The 16,751-nt window shown below is 41.8% G+C and overlaps 2 non-coding genes across 2 annotated transcripts; one reads left to right on the top strand and one right to left on the bottom strand.

Moving 5' to 3' along the window:
- Positions 1-15,016: 15,016 nt before the first annotated feature.
- On the top strand, positions 15,017-15,121 carry TRNAL-CAA (transfer RNA leucine (anticodon CAA)). Its single transcript has 2 exons — positions 15,017-15,054; positions 15,077-15,121. It is a non-coding gene; the product is annotated as a tRNA-Leu (tRNA).
- A 435-nt stretch (positions 15,122-15,556) lies between these two features.
- Positions 15,557-15,628, bottom strand: TRNAQ-CUG (transfer RNA glutamine (anticodon CUG)). The gene has a single exon. It is a non-coding gene; the product is annotated as a tRNA-Gln (tRNA).
- Between the last annotated feature and the right edge of the window lie 1,123 nt (positions 15,629-16,751).

The raw sequence follows: 16,751 nt of genomic DNA on the forward strand, positions 1-16,751 counted from the left end.
AAGACCAGCCTGACCAAAATGGTGAAACCCCGTCTCTACCAAAAATACAAAAACTCGCTGGGCATGGTGGTGCACACCTGTAATTCCAAGTACTCCGGAGGCTGAGGCTGGAGAATCATTTGAGCCCGGGCGGGAGACAGAGGTTACAGGGAGCCGAGACTGGGCCACTGCACTCCAGCCTGGGCAACAGAGCAAGGCTCTGTCTCAAAAAAGAAAAAAAAGGAAAAAAATTTTTAAAAGGTAAAACAAAATAGATGAGTTGGGTAGAACAGAGTGGGAGGAAATATTTATAGTTAATATATAAATTTTATAAATATAAAATATAAATACATAAAATTTATATATTAACTATAAACATTTAATTTTTAAATTATATTTAAGTATATTTATTAAATATATAATATAGAAATATATAATATATATTTAATATATAAATGTATTTATATAAAATATAAATATAGACAAGATTTCATGGCCTCAGGCCCAGGCTGCTTCCTCTGGAAATTTATATATAAATATATAAATATACATATATTTAATATATAATATATATTATGATATATATTATAAATGTGTTATAAATTATAAATTATATTTTATAAATATATAAATATATATTAAATATACATTATATATGATATATTACATATGGGGATTATGATATACATTATATGTTATATATATCTTTTATATGTGGGGATTACAGGCATGAGCTACCATGCCCAGCCCCTCTTCCTTAAATGTTTACTGACTTCCCTTCATCATCCAGATTTCATGGAATTTTGATTTGCTTAATTTACCTGTTCATGTTAATTTCTAGTACTAATCCTAACCTATATTATTGCACCAGTGTGTCAGTTTACAAGTATTTTTCAAAGAATCCGTAACTGTGCAGCCTTCCCATTAGTTTCTCTATTTGTACTTTTTAACTGATTTCAATACCACCTCAAGGAATAGAATCATCCTGAAAAGTTCTTAAAGAAGAAAATGCTTTTCATTCTGTCCCTTTTTTTTTTGAGACAAAGTTTTGCTGTTGTTGCCCAGGCTGGAGTGCAATGGCACAATCTCGGCTCACTGCAACCTCTGCCTCCCAGGTTCAAGTGATTCTCCTGCCTCAGCCTCCGGAGTAGCTGGGATCACAGGCATGCGCCACCACCCCTGTTAATTTTGTATTTTTAGTAGAGACGGGGTTTCTCCATGTTGGTCATGGTTGGTCTTGAACTCCCCACCTCAGGTGATCCGCCCACCTTGGCCTCCCAAAGTGCTGGGATTACAGGCGTGAGTCATCGCGCCCGGCCTCATTCTGTCACTTCTTACTCAGACATCTTCAGAATTTCGTGGGTTTCTTTTTTGTTGTTGTTTATTTGTTTGTTTTTGTCTCTGGGACATTGTCCAAATTCTTTAGTATAAAGGCCTAATCAAATTCTTATTAATAGGTGCGGTAACTCACACCTGTAAACCCAGCACTCTGGGAGGCTGAGGCGGGCGGATCACCTGAGGTCAGGAGTTGGAGACTAGCCTGGCCAACATGGGAAGCCCTGTCCCTACTAAAAAATACAAAAATTATTCACCCGTGGTGTTGTGTGCCTGTAACCTCAGCTCTTCCGGAGGCTGACGCAGAAGAATCGCTTGAACCTGGGAGGCGGAGGTTGCAGAGAGCCGAGATTTCGCTTTTGCACTCCAGCCTGAGTGACAAGAGTGAAACTCTGTCTCAAAAAATAAATCAAATAAAATATAGCGTTTTAAAATTAATTCCTGCCGGGCGCGGTGGCTCAAGCCTGTAATCCCAGCACTTAGGGAGGCCGAGACGGGCGGATGACGAGGTCAGGAGATCGAGACCATCCTGGCTAACACGGTGAAACCCCGTCTCTACTAAAAATACAAAAAACTAGCCGGGCGAGGTGGCGGGCGCCTGTAGTCCCAGCTACTCGGGAGGCTGAGGCAGGAGAATGGCGTGAACCCGGGAGGCGGAGCTTGCAGTGAGCTGAGATCCAGCCACTGCACTCCAGGCCGGGCTACAGAGCAAGACTCCGTCTCAAAAAAAAAAAAAAAAAAAAAAAAAAAAAAAAAAAAAAAAATTAATTCCTTCCTGCCCGCTCTAAACCTCCCTGCCCTGAGGGAACGAGTGACTTTTACTAGTATTGGCCAAATCCAAGGGACACTTTTCAGTGTTCATCTTAACATCTGGAAGGCATTTTATGTGGAGTCCTAATTAGGGAAAAGGAGTGAGGCTGGTGGGACCAGGGGAAAGCAGAAATAAAGCAACTAAGCGATAGGTCTGCTTTTTTTATGGCCCATGGCACATGGCTCTCCTGCACAGACAACTGTACATAACTCACAAACTTCCTGCTTACCATCAACTGCCTCAATTTATCAAGCGCCTTGGCTGACAGAAGAATGCAGGTTAAGCTTCCTGCTACCTTAGCATTTTCAGTCAGTCCAAGTTCCATTGTATAAAATCCCTAGCAATTCTTTGTTTCTTTGTAGTCAGCTTCTCTTCTCTTGATACTGCCTGCTGTCTCCCTGGCAACATATTTTTCTACCTTATCTAATAAATCTGCCTTTCTTTACCTACAACTGTCTTCATAAATCTTTTCCCCCCACACCACAGGCCCAGATAGTCATCACTTACCTGTGACATTAAAATGTCACTGTTGATCCCTCCCTCGTTGGATCATTCTTCTTCCAAGCAGCAAACTGAGTGGGACCTGATAAGGCCTAAAGTATTTCTGCTTCTTCTATCTCCTTCTCTCTTATCTGTCTTTCACCAACTGACCTTAACCTTAGTCTGGAAAAATAAAAAACTATCATAATAAATACAAGAATACAGTACTTAAGAAGCCAGCATATAGATGAGACAGAATGGGAAATGGAGAAAAGGACGAAATATCAATAAGAATTTAACATTAATATAAGGGCCAGGTGCGGTGGCTCATGCAGGGTAATCCCAGCAGTTTGGGAGGCCACGGCTTGAGCTCAGGAGTTTGAGACCAGCCTGGGCAACATGGTGAAACCCAGTCTTTACCAAAAATACAAAAAATTAGCTGGGTGTAGTGGTGTGCACCTGTGGTCACAGCTACTCGGGAGGCTAAGGTGGGAGGATCCCTTGAGCCCAGGAGGCAGAGGTTGCAGTTAGCTGAGATTCCACCACTGCACTCCAGCCTGGGTGACAGAGCCAGACCCCATCTCCAAAAAAGAAAAAAAAAAAAAAAAAAAAAGAATTTAGTACAAGATGCAGGAGAAATTGCAGGTTGGTGCCCTATACATTCAATAAATGATCGTGGAATAACTGGCTAGCTATTCGGGAGAAAAAAGATCTCATCTCACTTCTTACACTGAACTGTATTATTGATCAATGAAATTTTTTAAAGGAAATTAATCCAGCTGGGTGTGGCGGCTCACACTTGTAATCCCAGCTCTTTGGGAGGCCGAGACGGGTGGACCACGAGGTCAGGAGATTGAGACCTTCCTGACTAACACGGTGAAACTCCGTCTCTACTAAAAAATACAAAAAATTAGCCGAGTGTGGTGGCAGGTGCCTGTAGTCCCAGTTACTCAGGAGGCTAAGGCAGGAGAATGGCGTGAAGCCAGGAGGCGGAGCTTACAGTGAGCCGAGATTGTGCCACTGCACTCCAGCCTGGGTGACAGAGTGAGACTCTGTCTCAAATAATAATAATAATAATAATAATAATAATAATCCATAAAAATTCTAGGAAAAAGAAAACTGATTTTTTTTAAAAGCACTTGTCATCTGGAAGATCTTTGTAAATATGACCCCACAGAAGTCACAAATGGATAAATTTGATTATACAGAATTCAAAATTAGATGACTTGTAATAAAAAAAAAATTTCTAAACAACTGAATGATAAAGGAAAATTTTGGGGAAAGATACTTTTAGCAAATAAAACAAAGAACAAATTTCCTTGAGAGACAAAATATTTCCACAAATAAAAGCAAAAAAAGAGAGAAGAAAAATGAGCAAAGGTCATAAACAGATGGTACAGAGAACAAATGGTCAATAAACATGTGAAAAGAGATGATGTTAATTTTAATTTATGAGATTAGCAAAGATTTAGAACTCTGACAGTATTCAGTATTGATGAGAATATGAGGAATTCCAGTACACTGTGGAAATGTAAATTGGGAGAACACCATTGAAAGCAATTTGACAATTGGGCCGGGCGCAGTGGCTCACGCCTGTACTCCCAACACTTTGGCAGGCTGAGGCGGGTGGATACCCTGAGGTCAGGAGTTCGAGGCCAGCCTGACCAACATGGAGAAACCCTGTCTCTACTAAAAATACAAAATTAGCTAGGCTTGGTGGCGCACACCTGTAATCCCAGCTACTCAGGAGCCTGAGGAAGGAGAATTGCTTGAACCTGGGAGGCGGATGTTGCGGTGAGCCACGATCACGCCATTGCACTCCAGCATGGGCAACAAGAACGAAACTTCATCTCAAAAAAAAAAAAAAAAGAAAGAAAGCAATTTGACAATCACTAAAAAAATTTAAATGCACACACTCTTAGAAACTTCTACTCTGCTTCTCTCCCCTCTGGACAGAGATGTTTGATTATACAAGGATTGCCATTACAGCATTGTTTGGATTTGTAAAATCCTGGGACTAACATCAATATGCTCCAACAGGGGATAAGGTAATGAAAATATTATGCAGGTGTACAATGAAATGCTATGCAGTTTCAAAAAAACAAAAGCAAAGAAGAAGGAGGAGGAGGAGGAAGAGGAAGAGGAGGAGGAAGAAGAAAAGAAGAAAGGAGAAGAACAAAAGAGAAGAAGAAAAAGAAGAGGAGGAGGAGGAGAAGAAGAAATAATAATCTACTAATAGGGAAAGCTGTCTGAGATTTATTTACTCATTAATTTATTGAACAAATGTTTGTTGAGTCTCAACTATGTGCCAGTCTTCTAGATTCCAGGACACTGTGTGGAACAAAACAGACAAGGTTGCTGGGGTCATGGAATTACTTTCTAGAGGGAAAGATGGATGATAAGCAAACCAAGCAATAAATACATGGTATGAAACATGCCATAAAGTGAAATGAATCAGAATATGGAAGATGAAGAGTGATGGTTATTACTTCATATTGGGTCATCAGAGTGGAATCTCTCTGATGAGGTAGCCAAACAGCTGCTGCAGTGTAGAGTCTCAAGTATGCATGTCACTGGGCATTTATCTCAGAGAAATAAAAATGTTTGTTCACCCAAGAATCTGCACAAAACATTGTTCATAATAGCCAAGCCTAGAAAGAATTCAAATGTCCTCGAACAGTGAAGAGTTAAACAGTGGCACATCCATATTGTGAAATACTACTCAGCGATAAAAATGAATGAACTACTGAGGTAGGCAACAACTTGGATAGATCTCAAGGGAATTATGCTGAGTTAGAAGAGTCAATCTCAGAAGGTTATGATTTGTATGATTCCATTAATAACATTTATTTACTTTATTTATTTATTTATTTATTTATTTATTTATTTATTTATTTTTTGAGACAGCTTCACTGTGTTGCTTAGGCTGGAGTGCAGCAGGAAAATCTCGACTCACTGCAGCCTCTGCCTCCCAGGTTCAAGTGATTCTCCTGTGTCAGCCTCCCGAGTAGCTAGGATTAAGGCATGCACCACCATGCCCAGCTAATTTTTTTTTGGTATTTTTAGTAAACACAGGTTTTCACCATGTTGGCCAGGCTAGTGTCCAACTCTTGACCTCAAATGATCCACCCGCTTCCCAAAGTGCTGGGATTACAGGAGTGAGCCACTGTGGCCAGCCCATAACATTCTTGAAATGACAAAATTATAGAGATAGAGAACAGATGAGTAGTTGCTAGGCATTAGGGAAAGAGAAGGGCAGGAGGTGTCTGTGGCTATAAAAGGGTACCGTGAGGGATCCTTGTGATGAAACAGTTTTGTATCTTGACTGTAATGTTTGTTGTTCCTATGTGATATTTGCACATGCAATAAAATTGCATAGAACTAAACACACACGAACACATGAGTGTATGTAAAAATGGTGAAATCTGAGTAAGATTGGTGGATTTTATCAGTAATAATTTCCTGGTGTGATATTGTACTACATTTATGCAAGATGTTACCATTGGGAGAAACTGAGTGAAGAGTATGCTGGATCTTTATTTTTATTTTATTTTATTTTTTTTGGAGACAGAGTCTTGCTCTGTCGCCCAGGCTGGAGTGCAGTGGTGTGATCTTGGCTCACTGTAACCTCCACCTCCTAGGTTCAAGCAATTCTCATGCCTCAGCCTCCCAAGTAGCTGGGATTACAGGCTTTGTGCCACCATGCCCAGCTAATTTTTGTATTTTTAGTAGAGGTGGGGTTTTGCCATGTTGATCAGGCTGATCTTGAACTCCTTGCCTCAAGCAATCTTCCCGCCTCTGCCTCCCAAAGTGCAAGGATTACAGGAGCGAGCCACTGCCCCCAGCCACTGGATCTTAATTATATCCTATAACTGTATGTGAATCTACAATTATGTCAAAATAAATTTTAAAAAAATTCTGCAATCACAACATCAATGACTTGTCTTTCCCAGCCAGCAAAGCCCTATGTTTTGCTCTTATTGATTGGATTAATCCCTGTGGATAGAGAAATTCATGTGCCAACTGGCTTAAGTTTGGTTATACTACCTATTCCTGAACCAATTACTATGGCAAGGGAACTGAGATAATGCTCACTAGTCTATGCATCAAGACCCACTGAAAAATGTAATTGTCATTAGTCGTTTAAATATCATTTATTTTTGAACTGGTTGTGTGCTTCCCAACATTTAGCTATATTCTATTTCCTGGGGATAAAATCTTTGAAGACAGTGGGAGGGAAAGCTAATCTGACCCATTCTTTCAAACAGCAAGGGACTGAGGATTTCCTTGATTTTGACACAGGCATTTGAATATGAGCAGACCATACCTAGTGAACACACTAGACAAGATTCCTGCCCTTATGGAGCTGACAGGCCACTGGGGGCTGGATGGAGGCAGGGATGGTAGCTGTCTCCAAGATAGTCACTATCTTAGAGACATCTCATATGCACATGACATTGGATCACCAAGATACGTAAGTTGGGTATCATGGCACATGCTTGTAGTTCTAGCTACTTGGGACGCTAAGGTAGGAGGATTGCCTGAGCCCAGGAGTTGGAGGCTGCAGTGAGCTATGATCACACCACTGCACTCCAGCCTGGGGGACACAGTGAGATCTTCGTCTAAAAAAAAAAGCGCCGGGCGTGGTGGCTTACACCTGCAATCCCAGCACTTTGGGAGGCCGAGGCGGGCAGATCACCTGAGGTCAGGAGTTCAAGACTAGCCTAACCAACATGGAGAAACCACGTCTCTACTAAAAATACAAAATTAACTGGGTGTGGTGGCACATGCCTGTAATCCCAGTTACTTGGGAGGCTGAGGCAGGTGTATCACTTGGGGCTAGGAGTTCAAGACTAGCTTGGCCAACATGGCAAAAGTCTGTCTCTACTAAAAATACAAAAATTAGCCGGGTGTGGTAGCAGGTACCTGTAATCCCAGCTACTCAGGAGGCTGAGACAGGAGAATCGCTGGAACCCAGGAGGCAGAGGTTGCAGCGAGCCAAGATTGTGCCACTGCACTCCAGCCTGGGCAACAGAGCAAAACTCTGAAGAAAAAAGAAATTCTCTTCAAATATAGTCACATTGGGGGTTAAAATTCCAAAACATGAGTTGGGAGCTGTGTGTATGTGGTGGGCAGAGTGGACAGAACTTGGTCCATAATGATGTCCGACTACTCTACTATGCGACTCCATAAAAGGGGAGTGGGCTCACTGAGGCCATCCTTGCAGCCATTCCCTGACAAAAGCATGAGCATTGTCAATAAAGAGCAGCCCAATTGCCAAATGGATATATTCTGAGTCGCCAGTCAGTGCCAGGTGTAACAGAAAAATCATCCCAGTGAACACTACCTGTTGGGCAGTTTGTTATACAGTATGAAATAATCAGAACAAGGACTGGCATTCAGTTATTAATCAAGTCAATATGTGGTTACTAATTGTGACAAGTGCTATGAAGGACGAGACAGGATGCTATGAGAAAGAATAACACAGTGAGTGGGAATGGCATCCCTAACTAGTTGCAAGGGAGAAATAATTGAAAGACCTAGAGATGTTGGGCCTGAGGAAGATTTCAATGCTTTTGTGAGCTCTGGAACCATTTCTCTTCCCTTTCTGGGCTAAACTTGAATAAGCAGGTGCCTCCGCTTTCCTTCCACGTGACCACTCCCTCCAGATCAGCCTCTCATAAAACTTTTCCCATCTTCCTAGGTCACAGCAATTTTTCCCTTTTTAACATTGTATTAGGCTGTGCCTGCACTGCTATAAAGAAATACCTGAGGGCCGGGTGTGGTGGCTCACGCCTGTAATCCCAGCACTTTGGGAGGCTGAGGTGGGCGGATCACTTGAGGTCAGGAGTTTGAGACCAGCCTGGCCAACATAGTGAAACACCGTCTCTACTAAAAATATAAAAAGTTAGCTGTGTGTGGTGGCACATGCCTGTAATCCCAGCTACTTGGGAAGCTAAGGCAGGAGAATCGCTGGAACCTGGGAGGCGGAGGTTGCAGTGAGCCGAGATTGTGTACTCCAGCCTTGGCAACACAGAGAGAGACTCCGTCTCAAAACAAAACAAAACAAAACAAAACAAAAAAAGAGAAACACCTGAGACTGCATAATTTTAAGAAAAGAGTGTTAATTGGTTCATGATTCTGCAGGTTGTACAGGAAGCATAGTGGCAGCTGCTTCTGCAGAGGCCTTGGGAAACTTCTGGGTGGTGTTTTTTGTTTTTGTTTTTTTTTTTTTTGAGATGGGGTTTCGTTCTTGTTGTGCAGGCTGGAGTGCAATGGCGCTGTCTTGGCTTACACCACGCCTGGCTAATTTTGTATTTTTTTATTAGAGACGGGTTTCACCATGTTGATCAGGCTGGTCTCGAACTCCTGACCTCAAGTGATCCACCTGCCTCGGCCTCCCAAAGTGCTGGGATTACAAGCTTGAGCCACTGCGCCTGGCCTAGGAAACGTCTAATCATGGCGGAAGACAAAGGGGGAGCAGGTACATCGCCTGGCTAGAATGGAGGAAGGAGGCCCCACCAGACCCCACCTCCAATATTGAGGATTACATCTCAATATGAGACAAATATCCAATTTGAGTGGGGACAAATATCCAAACTATATCAAACATTTTTAGAGTTTATGCTGTAGAGCATTTAATTGACATTAAATTACAAACTGTCTCATATTGTTAATTTATTGAAGTAAAATATACATAAAGTGCACAAGCCTTCAGTGTATAAGCTAATGAATTGTTACATGTGTGTAGCCACCATCCAGATCAAGAGGAAGAATATTTTCAGCATCCAGGAAGGCTCTCTCGTGCCTCTTTCCTTCAGTATCCACTCCCAGAGGTTACTTAGAAAAAAATCACTATTCCAGATTTCTAGAAGGATTGATTAATTCTGCCTGTTCTTGAACTTCATATAAATAGGTTCGTATCATAAGCACTTACTGGGTTGTTTTAAGTTGTTGTCTGTTGTTAATAAAGCTGCCCTGAACGTTCTAGTGGTGTATGTCTGTTCATGGACAAATGCCCTCATTTCTAGCATTGGAATTGCTAGTAGGCATACGTTTAGTTTTTTAGACAATGCCAAAGAATGTTCCATAGTGAATGTGCTAATTAACACTTCTAGCAGCAATGCATGAGAATTCTAGTTGCTGCACATATTACACCAACACTTGGTACGGCATATGTGTTTTAAAATATTTTAACTGTTCAGGTGGATTTGTAGTGGTATCTCATTGTAGTTTTAATTTAAATTTTATATTTCCCTGCTAATCAATGATACTGAGCACATTTTCAAATTTTCTTTTTCTGGAGTGCAGTTATGCAATCATGACCCAGTGCAGCCTCAACTTCCCAGGCTCACATGATCCTCCCACTTCAACCTCCTGAATAGCTCGGACTACAGGCACACACCACCATGCCTGGCTAATTTTTTTTTTTTCTAGAGATGGTGGGGTAGGGTAATCTCACTATGTTGCCCAGGCTGGTCTCTAACTCCTGTGCTCAAGTAATCCTCCCACCTCCTGAAGTGCTGGTGGCATTACAGCATGAGCCATCATCCCTGGCCTCATATGTTTACTGACTATTTGAATGAGTCTAGTGAAGTTCCTGATCAAGTCTTTCGTCATTAAAAAAAACCTATTTGTCTTTTTCTTGTTGATTTACAATAGTGCTTTGTATCTTTAGGATGAGTCCTTTCTCGGGTATGTATTTTGCAAATGTTTCCTGCAATTTGTGGCTTCCATTTTTCATTTTTTTCTCTTTTTTCTTTTCTTTTCTTTTCTTTTTTTTTTTTTTGAGATGGAGTTTCACTCTGTTGCCAGGCTAGAGTACAGTGGCACAATCTCAGCTCACTGCTACCTCTGCCTCCTGGGTTCAAGCAATTCTCCTGCCTCAGCCTCCTGAGTAGCTGGGACTACAGGTGTGCACCACCACACTTAGCTAATTTTTGTATTTTTAGTAGAACAGGGTTTCACTATGTTGGCCACGATGGTCTCGATCTCTTGACCTTGTGATCTGCCTGCCTTGGCCTCCCAAAATGCTGGGATTACAGGCGTGAGCCACTGCACTCAGCCTCCATTTTTTATTTTCTTAATGCTATTTTTTGATGAATAGAAGTTTCTAGTTTTGATGAATTTTATTTCATTGACTTTATTGATTTATTTTTAAAATTTTTACATTTATTTATTTAATAGATATGAGGTCTCACTGTGTTGCCCAGGCCAGAGTGCAGTGGCTGTTCACAGGTGCTATCATTGTGCACTGTGACCTCAATTTCCTGGGCCCAAGTGATCCTCCCACCTCAAGCCTCCTGAGTAGCTGGAACTACAGGTAGGTGCTTGGCTAACCTTTATTTTTCATTTTGGCTACTCCTTCCTGATTTTGAAATCTTTGTGTACTTTACGTTCATTAACATATTCTCTTTCTAGAAGCTGTACTTTCCCTGTCATACTTAGGTGTATGGTCCATTATTAATTCATTTTTTATTTTAGTATGAGGCAAAGGTCCAGATTTAATTTTTTTCCCCAATTGGTCCAGCACCTTTTATTGAAAAGTTATATCATAAATTTGTAAATGCATTTATGTCTGTTCACCTCATAGGTGCACTAATGGAAAACCAATTCACCAGATTTACTTGGTTTTTTTTTTTTTTTTTTTTTTTTTTTTTTTTTTTTAGACAGAGTCTCCCTCTGTCGCCCAGGCTGGAGTGCAAATGGCATGATCTCGGCTTACTGCAACCTCCTGCCTCCTGGGTACAAGCGATTTCCCTGCCTCAGCCTCCCGAGTAGCTGGGACTACAGGTGTGCACCACCATGCCTGGCTATTTTTTTGTATTTTTAGTACAGATGGGGTTTCACCTTGTTGGCCAGGGTGTTCTCAAACTCCTGATCTCAAGTGATATGCCCGCCTCAGCCTCCCAAAGTGCTGGGATTACAGGTGTGAGCCACCATGCCTGGCCTACTTGTTCTTTTTAACTAATTATAAAATTTATAACAACTCATATGTTGAAGTGATTTTAACAGCTTTAAAAGATTTCTGCGGCATTATCATTGACCTGTTTTTACTGTCTTAGTGATAGCTTTGTAGGGAAGATTAATTTTTCCTGAGCCCAGCAGAGAGAGGTGAGACTGATGGACATAAAAAGAATATACTCAAGAAAATGTATTAATCAATAATGTATTTTATTATTAGAATACATCCATAAGAATCCTTTATATTTATGCATATGCTCTTCATGAATCTCTTCTTGTGGATGTATTTATTTACTTATACATTTGTTAATTCAACGTATATTTATTGAATAAATTTTTGAATATGGTAATATACATTCATATTTATTATCATTATTATTATTATGAGACACAGTTTCATTCTGTTGCCCAGGGTGGAGTGCAATGGCACCATCTCAGCTCACTGCAACCTCTGCCTCACAGGTTCAAGGGATAAGTAGCTGGGAATACAGGGGCCTGCCACCACACCCATCTATTTTTTGTATTTTTAGTAGAGATGGGGTTTCACCATGTTGGCCAGGCTGGTCTCGAACTCCTGACCTCAGGCAATCCGCCCGCCTTGGCCTTCCAAAGTGCTGGGATTTGGGGCGTGAGCCACCGCACCTGGCCTCATATGTATAATTTTTAGTTAAATTAATATTTATGGTTTTCATCATTATGACTTTGTAATATTTTTCACAGCTGAGCTACATGGTATACCATAATTACCTTCTTTGATAACCTTTTGTTCTTCCTGGGATTAATAATTGCCTCCTGTTCTTTGCTTACTTTTCTAAATATTTATTCCTAATTCAATACCAGCTTTCAGACACTATTTTCTGGTCAAATGCATGAGGCAATATGTCAGTTCCATTTTCCCCTCTTGGAAACAACCGTCGTTTAGCCCTCTTTCTTCTATTCCACCATAGACTGATTGCCTTCTAGTCTGGTAGCTCAGCAAGTGCCCTGGAATTTTTTCCTTTACCTTTCTCCTGTGTTAGGTCCCTAGTCACTGGATTTCATATTTCCGTTGTCTTAGTTTAGTTCCCGGTTTAGTGGACAATTCTCCAGAAGCTTTCTGAGAAAGGATACATGGGAGATAATGTCCTGAAAATGTCCATTCACATTTGATTGGTAATTTGGCTGGGTTCAGAAATCTAGTTGTGGACACTATTTTCCTTTATTGAAATGATTTAGAACGCATTGCCTCATTGTCTTTCAGCTTTTGGTGTTGGTGTTGCTGTGGAGGAAAAAATATGTCATTCTAATTCATAATCCTTTCTATGCAATCTTTTTGGTTTGTTTTCTTTCTGGAAATATTTAGGATCTTCACTTTGTTCCTCTGATATTTCACGATGACAAGCTTTCTTGTGGGGCTTTGCCACACGCTGTGCAGGGTAGTTGGTGAGCCTTTTAAATCTGGAGATTTAAGGTCTTCGGTTCTGAAAAATAATCTTATATTACATCTTTATCTCTTTATTCCACTTTCTCCTTCTCTTTTCCCAGAATCCCTATTAACTTGTTGGCATATCTTCTATTACACACCCTTCTGTTTTCTTATCAATTCTCTGCCATTTTCCATCATTCACCCCAAACTTTCCAGATTTCTACAACCTTATTTTAAAATTTTAGGCCGGGCGCAGTGGCTCACGACTGTAATTCCAGCACTTTGGGAGGCCGAGGCGGGCGGATCACTTGAGGTCAGGAGTTCGAGACCAGCCTGACCAAAATGGAGAAATCCCTTCTTAACTAAAAACATAAAACTAGCCGGGCTTGGTGGCGCATGCCTGTAATCCCAGGTACTCCGGAGGCGGGAGAACCGGTTGAACCTGGGAGGCGGAGGTTGCTGTGAGCCGAGATTGCGCCACTGCACTCCAGTCTGGGCAGTAAGAGCCAAACTCCGTCTCAAGAATAAAAAAAAAAGAAAATTTTTTAAAACTCCAGCCATTATGATATTATTAATAATATTAAGAGCTCCCCCCTCCTTTTTGTTTCATGAGTGCAGCGTATCTTCTCTTACTTTCCCAAGGATTAATTGTAATTTTTTAAAAATCCAGGTTCCGGCCGGCGCAGTGGCTCACGCCTGTTATCCCAGCACTTTGGGAGGCCGAGGCGGGTGGATCACGAGGTCAGGAGATTGAGACCATCCTGGCTAACATGGTGAAACCCCGTCTCTACTAAAAACACCAAAAAATTAGCCGGGTGTGGTGGCGGACGCCTGTAGTCCCAGCTACTCGGGAGGCTGAGGCAGGAGAATGGCGTGAACACTGGAGGCGGAGCTTGCAGTGAGCTGAGATCGCGCCACTGCACTCCAGCCTGGGCGACAGAGCGAGTCTGTCTCAAAAACAAAAACAAAAACAAACAAACAAAAATCCAGGTTCCTCCACTGTATTTGTTTCCTCTTAGGTTCTTCCTGCCCCCTTCTGTTGGTATTCATCCTTGTCTTATTGTAGAAATGTTTTCACAACCATCTGATTATCCTTGGTTGTCATACATATTTTAAGTAAGGCACAAAACACCTGATTCTGGAAGCTCTGTGGACCTGGGCCAAGCCTGTAGACTGGAGTGTCTTTGGGGATTCTATGGAGACCCAGCCATTTCTTTGGGAGACCCTGAAATACCAGTGTTTGTCGTTGGTTTAATTTTTATTTTTTCCTCGTAAACTGACTTGGATATCTCATCTGTCTTTCTTTATGTCTGGAAAACTTTATCTCAGTTTCCCTTGACATACTCCTTCAACCTCCTGGGAGAGGTAGTGGGAGGGGAGATGAGCCTGTTTGACTAGTTCTGGGAATGTGGTGAGGGAAGAGATCTGGGGATTTCGGCTCTGTGCTGACATTTCCTTCATGCTAATCTGGTTTTGCACCCCTGCAGTTCACCCTCTTTCAACTCCTGACCGAGTTAACTCTCGTTACTCACATCGACAGTCATTCTTCATGTTCAAAACCCCATTCATCCCCCAGTCTCCACTAACTCTCCTGCTTCACTTCCGGTCTACATTGGCTCACTCATTTCTTCCCTGCTGAGCTCTTTGGTTTGCTAAGCAGCATCTCGGGAACAGCCCCCGTGCTACATGTTGTTTCTTGCGCTGGATGTGAGTTTTTTCTTGTCATGCTATGTGTTCTTTCTCGTTTAGGGGAGAGTCGCGGCTGGGTTGTTAGGATGGTCGCGCCCCGTACCCGGGACGTGCAGGGAAGTGTAGAAGGGGGCGAGGGGCGAGAAACGCTGAATTCTAGCCTGAATTGGGAGGAGAGCCTCGCGAGTTGAGTTACGGTTCCTGATTCCATTTAGATAGAACGTTTTGTTAACTTGTAGGAATTTCCTTTTCCATTTCTTTCATTAAACCGCGAACGTAGTAATGACTTACACTGGTTGCACATTCATTACAATTGAAGATTATATTGATTTGCGAGCGCAAGTATCCCAGGTGTCAGGATGGCCGAGTGGTCTAAGGCGCCAGACTCAAGCTTGGCTTCCTCGTGTTGAGGATTCTGGTCTCCAATGGAGGCGTGGGTTCGAATCCCACTTCTGACACATGTATTTTATTCTCCCTCCACTCCACTTTCTCAGACTTTTCTGTGTTTTCATTCTCTCTACTTTTTCTATCCTAACTAAAATGATACACTATCAATGAGGTCTATCCTCTTCTTTTTCAGTCTTGTTCGCTGTTTAATAGTGAATCACGTTTTGCTCTGCTTTGGTCAGTTCGTTAAAAGGCGCGTTCATTTACTACATGAGCACTCACCCAGAGGCGTCCTGGGAGGAAACCAAACTAAGTGGGGGTAGAAAGACATGTATACAGACTCCATTATTACATACTGGCCCTGAGCTCATAGGTTATTGGGACTGCAGATTACGTGTTTTTCCTCACGGCCAGACACCATCAAAAATAAAGTGATGAAAGTGAAATTGAAAGCAGCAAGGTTCACGCTCAAGTTACCGGAAGCAGGGCAAAAAGAGAACTACGAAAGGTTCCACCGAGATTTGAACTCGGATCGCTGGATTCAGAGTCCAGAGTGCTAACCATTACACCATGGAACCCTCCTTAGCAGTGGCTGGATATTCGATCCACCTGGGATCTCTCTTTTCTTCTACTTACTAATTGATTTAAAGTAATTTTGCAGGAGCAGTTTTTTGTTTTGGAGTACCAAACATAGGGGTGCGAGAGGGAGGGCTCACACACTGTTTCCACTGCGCCTTTCTCCCAGGTTTCTTTCCATCCTTCGGGGCAGCGCAGTATACTGATCTGGGAATATGGTTATTCCTGGAGATTTTTCTTCCGTTTCCAGCCCACGAAAAGATAAATTGAATTTTAGTCTCACAGTTTGAAAGGGAGAAAAGAGAGAAAAGAAGAATATACTATCTACTTTCTACAGTCTCATTTATTCATCGTACGATACCTACAGATGCCTCTAGAACAACCTCCGAGTATCTTGGCACTGCCCCTCAGTTGTAACCATGGGCTTGAATTTTTAAAATCTGCCTCCCGCATTCCTGCAAAATGCCTTAAGTGCAGGACTGAGTCTCACTCCTCTTTGATAACCCACGGTCTGCTACTTTGTAGAAGCTCAATCAATGTTTGCTGCATGAATACATAAATGAAAGAATGAGTGAATGAATGAACGAATGAATGAATACTCAGTGGGACAGCCCAACTTAGACTTTTGGAAGACTTTAGACTTCTTTTTTGCCTTCACTCGCTAGGCTAAATTTTAAAAGTTCAAAAGGGAACTCCTCCTCCTCCTATCTTCCTCCTATCTTCTTTCGCCTTTCCAGGTCCCGGCTCCCAGGTGGACATCTTAGCGTCCAGATGGCCCCACAAATTGGTGTCCTTTAGTATGGATGACCAAATGAGGATGTTATAGTGCTGGACGTAGTCGTTTATTTTTTCAAATCTTAACTTTATTAAAATAACATGGTTATTTACCTAGTAACTGTAAGAACAACATAAAACAAATAGACCACATACATACGTGGCTTGTCTGGAAGAAATACTCAGGTATAAGTTACTACTTTAGTCAATCTTAATATTAATTATTGGTCAATTACGCTTTTTTTTTTTTTTTTTTTTCCTTGAGACGGAGTCTCGCTCTTTCGTCCAGGCTGGAGTGCAGTGGCGCAATTCCACCTCCCGGGTTCACGCCATTCTCCTGGCTCAGCCTCC

Source organism: Chlorocebus sabaeus, chromosome 17 (assembly GCF_047675955.1).
Source record: "Chlorocebus sabaeus isolate Y175 chromosome 17, mChlSab1.0.hap1, whole genome shotgun sequence".
Lineage (NCBI taxonomy): Eukaryota > Metazoa > Chordata > Mammalia > Primates > Cercopithecidae > Chlorocebus > Chlorocebus sabaeus.